The 5,616-nt window shown below is 38.6% G+C and overlaps 1 pseudogene; it reads right to left on the bottom strand.

The window, feature by feature from the left end:
* Nucleotides 1-4,707: 4,707 nt before the first annotated feature.
* LOC145596311 (small nucleolar RNA R71) lies at nucleotides 4,708-4,806 on the bottom strand (annotated as a pseudogene).
* Between the last annotated feature and the right edge of the window lie 810 nt (nucleotides 4,807-5,616).

Below are 5,616 nucleotides of genomic sequence, written 5' to 3' on the forward strand. Positions count from 1 at the left end.
TCATTCTCCCAAGTTCATCCCTATCTCTCTCGTAATTGTAAATGAAACCTTGTGGATGGAATTGCGAAATTTTAGGTTGGGTTGGATCACTAGATGGTCCACCACATTTTTTTGTATGTCTAGTAAGGTGTCCCGTCCCTCCCTTGGTATCGGCCGAGAAAATTTTACCACAAGTCCGACACTTGCATTTTTTTTTCCATCTTTACTTAATTGATAATGTGCCCAACATTCACTCTTTCTTTTGGTTTGAGCAAAATCCTCTTCGGTACACCACTCTAATATGTTAGGATTTTGGGTGTTGGGAATTTGGGTGGATGGTTCACTCGACCCGGAGGCTTGTGTTTGGCTACCTTGGGAAGGAGGAGGAAAAGGAAATTCATATTGTTGAAATTGGGTTTGTTGAAATTGGGTCCAAGGAGCCATATCATCCATTTGTTCTTGCCCTCCCGTGTTTTGGGGATGAAAGAAAGGGGTGGAAGTGTTTGGAAAGGGCATGTTAGGAGAGGGAAAGGGCATGTTGGGGGGGGGGGCATAGACATTGAAGTGTTTGGGTTTGGTGATTCCCTACGTTTTGACTTGGCTTTTCTAGAGGAGGAGGAAACGTTCGGGTTTGATGCCATGATTAATTAATAATAATAACAATAAAAGTAACAATAACAACAATAATAATAATAATACAACTAACAATAACAAAGTAACAATTAACAACAATAATAACAATAACAATAAGAATTAATTAGTAAGTAGTTTTTATATAAATTAATTTTTTTAAAATAATTATACTAATAGTAGATTACTTGGATCAATGAGATCCCAGGTAGGAGAGGTTAGGAGAGACGTTGTCCAGAGCCCAAATCCCGCCTTAGACCGATTTCAACAATCCAAATAACCCACAATTAAAATAGAAAGTAGTTTTTATATAATTAAGTAGTTCCAAGAATACAATAATAATAATAATAATAATAATAATAATAATAATAATAATAATAATAATAATAATAATACAATAATAATAATAACAACTAACAATAACAATAACAAATAAAAATAAAGTCGAGTTAGATCTTACAATGACGCTTCAATGCTTTCCCAAATTTATAATTTCTCGAACTTATAATTTCCCGAATGTAAATATAACAATTTTTTTTTGGTAGTAGACTAATAAAAGTAATAATAGTAAAAATGTAAAATTTATAAGAGAGTAGGAATTTTTTTTTTCTTTTCACAACAGAGAGCAAGATTGTATGATTTGTAGGAATTTGAGAATTGATAATTTAAGAGTAAGAATATTAGAGAATAAGAGAGAATAGATGATTTGATGAATTGTGAAATTTTTGGAGGAAAATATAAGGTATTTATAGGGAATTTGGGTGGGAAAAGGGGGGGAAAACTAGCCGTTTTAGCGCTGTTGGAAAACGGCCATAAACGGCTAGTTTTCCAACGATACTGAGCCACGGGCCGTGCCGTGCCGTGCCGGGCCGTGCCTGGCCGTGCCACGTGCCGTGCCGGCGGTTCGTGCCAGCGTGCCAGCCCACGTGCCGGCCACCGTGCCACCCGCCGTGCCACGTGCCGTGCCCGTGCCAAATTCCAGAAATGTGTTCACGGCACGGCCCACAGGTGGGCCGCCGTGCCGTGCCGTGCCGGGCCGTGCCAGAGTCGTGCGTGCCCATGTTTATGGGAGAGTGCACTTTGTATCTTAGTGACGTTTCTTAGTATTCTCGAGAAATTATGTCTCTAATAATTAGTGTTATGAACGACAATAACAAAGTTTATTGGTATTAGTGCTCGTTTGCTTCACATGGGAGTTAATGTCAAACATACTGAGGTATTTTCAGTCATAGCTAGCCTAACATCACAGTCAGTCACAACAAGGCATGTTAACTGCTCTCATTCTGTTATAACAGAATGGTCTGGTCAGCAGAAACTCCAGCTCATCAGTTGTATTAAAAGCTTCTAGTTTTGTTCCTTTTCGTTTGTATTAGATCTTCTATAAATAAGCTTCTCCTACAACGATGATGTAATTATTCATTCTACAGAAATCAAAAAAGCAAATTGCTCAGGGTTCGTTTGGCATCACTGTGGTTTTCTGTGTTTTGTTTTTTTTTGTTTTTTAAAATCATACGATATATGTGACATAATGAATCAAAAATTAGTCAAACTTATTGAAACCATGATAATTATGAAAACTGACAACAAAAAAGTGGAAACACCTTTTTTTAGTTTCATGTTTTTGGTTTTTTGTTTTCAAAAAAACTGGAAACTGAAAACAAAAAACAATGCCAAACAAGCCCTCAGTTTTTTTTTTCTAATTCTGAAATTCATATGAATTGAAATTGCTTCAAGTTCCTCTTTGTTTGTTCATAAATTCGATCTTAATAATTATAACTGATGAGTGACATTTTTGGCACTCATTTGGTTCCTTTTTGGATGATTTTTATTTCATTTTATCTCTCTTTTCTTTAGTTTTCCTTAGTTTTATTCTTGTTTTCTTCATTTCATGCTTTTTGTAGTTAAATTCTCTATTTCATGCTTTTTTCTAGTTTACTTGTTATTTTTCTCTTTTACTTGCTTATTATCATTTGTTTGTAGGTGGTAATTGATTGTCCAAGAATTCCCGAGCTTCCTCTCTACGAGTTTTCATTGCTTTTATGCCTAAAGAAGGTGCAGAAGTTCCAAGTCAAAGGTGGATCCAAGGGGCAAGCTTTAAGGCTTTGTTTATGCCTTCCTCATGGCTTATACTCTTCAAGAAATTCAAGAAAGTTCTTGCCTACTTTGTCCTCCATCATCATCATCCTGGATGTGTGCACCACTTGAGCTAGGACGAAGAGAAGAAGAGGGAAAGACCCAGCCAGGTGCGGGCGCACCAAGGGAGTGTGCGGCCGCACATTGGTCGTGTGCGGTCGCACACCAGGTGCGTGCAGGCGCACCAGTCTGGGTGTGTCCCGTGCGCGCCATTCTCTCTCCTCCGAGCGCCCGCACTTACGAGGGTCTATTTTTGGGCGTCATTACCGACCTCCTCTTTGTATATACAGTTATTTCTACCTATTTTTAGAAAGGAAGTTTTTAGATTGAATTTGATAGTTAGTTTTTGGGAGAATTTTAGAGAGAGAAACTCAAGAACTTTAGAGAGAGAAACTCATGATTTTTGGTGATTGTTCAAGGATTCCTCATTGTATTTGATCTTTAGATCAAAGTTTTGTAAGGATCTTCTTCTTGATTTCAATACAAGTTTGATTTTAGTTGATTTCATTAGTTTTTCCATGTTGTTGATGATTGATTTGGTAATTGATTGAATTTTGATTGATTTTGATTGATTGTTGGTTTAATCTTTGATTTCAATTATGTTGATGATGAAATTGATGATTGTTGTAGTTTTGATCTTAATTCCTATGGCTAGTGAGTAGTTTCCTAGCTAGGGAAATGGTGAAGCATGTATGAATGATGGATTAGTGTAATTTGGGGATAATTGATAGAGTTGATGATATGATTAAATTTGGTTGATATTTCATGTGCATGTGTGTGATTAATTGAGGTTTGGCCATCTTTGATTAATACACTAGATTGCATTGTAAGCTTGCTATGATACGGACCATTGATTAGTAAACTTGCAATTTCACGATTGAGGTGCTTTGTGACGTTCCCTAGGTAGTGTTTAGCGTAGTTGACGCTAGTTAGACCTCTAGGTGAACCATCTTAGTATGCTCTTTTGGATACATGATGATCTTCCTTCACATCACTTGACTTAGTCGGTTTAACCTCCCAAATTACCGTTTCCATTACGATTGCATGTGGATCCATTTCCCTAGTGTTTTAGATTGATTTCATATAAGCTTTTGCATCACCTGGTTTAGCCTTATTTCTACCTCAAACCCCTTCTTGACTTCGAAATAGCTTGATTTAGGCATCGTGCATTTGATCCCCATTCCCTTGGGTTCGACCTTGACTTACCACTACGCTAAATAGGGGTTAGTTAAGTTACAAATTTTGTTTGATAGGGTGGGGTGGTAGCCTAACGACCTACCGTTCTCCTTCCCATCAAAATGGCGCCGTTGCCGGGGAATGGTGCTTGAGTGCATGTTGTTGTTGAGTCTATTTCATATCATTCGCAAAATACAAAAAGATTTTGTTTCTTTAGGCTACACTTGTAGCCGTGCTACTAATATTTTTGTTTGAGTTTTGCATGCATAGAACCCGTGATCGTCCCCTTGTTCCCCTTGATCCGGAAATTGAGAGGACTTTTTCAAGAAGATGAGTGGATAATAGATCCTTGGCTTATAGCTCTTCAAGTGAAGAAGAAATTCAAGAAGAGCAAGGAATGGGTGAAAATCCTAGAATAGCCTTGAAGGAGCTTGGAGTGCCCGGGGCATATAGGTTTGAGAGCGGAATAGCTCCACCTACTACTCCGGCAAATGACTTCGAAATCCGACCGGCAATGATCACCTTGATTGAGAGAAGGCAATATAGTGGGGCTAAGAATGAGAGCCCATTGAACCATCTAAAAGAATTTGAAAAATATTGCAACACCATCAAAGTCAATGGGGTTTCTCAAGAATTCATCCGCCTCAAGTTGTTCCCTTTCTCTCTAATAGGAAGATCTTTGGAGTGGCTAGACAAAGAGGTGAAGCCCAACTCCTTGAGAACTTGGGACGATGTAACAAAGGCTTTCTTGTCCCGTTTCTATCCCCAAAAGAAGACGGCGGAGGCAAGAGCCTTGATTCAAGGGTTCAAGCAAAGGCCGAGTGAAAGCCTTTACAAAGCATGGGAGAGATTCAAAGAGTATCAAAGGGAGTGCCCTCACCACGGAATCCCCACATACCAAGTGATCCAAATCTTCTATGGCGGTTTAAGTCCCCAAGGCAAGTCATGTCTTGATGGAGGGGCCGGGGGCCCTATCATGAACAAAACCGAAGAAGAAGTTGTGGACATCATTGAGGACGTGGTGACATATTATAAATTTGACAAGATGGGGAGAGGGACTCTTCAAGCAAGCAATCTTCATTGTACTCGGTGGACCATCTAAATGCAATCAACAACCTTTCCTCCCAAATGACAAACTTAGGAAAGGAGGTCACCGCAATCAAAGCTAAGTTGGAGAGCACTTCTTCCTCTTCTCAAGCTTCGAATCTTCCCTCCCAATTTAAGGGGAGAGGTACTCCTTCTAACTCTCAACCCCCTCCCTCTTCACATAATATGCCTTTGGGTTGCTTGTTTTGTGATGCATGTGGATCGTATGATCATGACTCTAGTGCTTGTCCTAATGAATGTGTTGATGAATTTGACAACAATGAGTGTGAACATGTTAATTTTGTGTCAAACAACAATGTTCAAAGGTTTGATAATCAAAAAGGCCAAAGGAATAGGAATTACCAAAACCAAGGCAATTTTGACAACTATAATCATAATGGTGGTTATAGGAACCAAGGGAATCAAGGTTCTCGTGGTAACCATAACCAAGGTTATAGTAGCCAAAATCAAAGCCAAAATTATGGTAATCAAAATCATAATTATGGTAATCAAAACCAAGGTTTTGTAAATCATAACCAAGGTAATGGAAACCATAATCATGGTGGTGGTAACCATAATCAAGGTTATGGTTCAAATCAAAATAGGAGTAAT

Source organism: Chenopodium album, chromosome 19, assembly GCF_948465745.1.
Source record: "Chenopodium album chromosome 19, dcCheAlbu1.1, whole genome shotgun sequence".
Lineage (NCBI taxonomy): Eukaryota > Viridiplantae > Streptophyta > Magnoliopsida > Caryophyllales > Amaranthaceae > Chenopodium > Chenopodium album.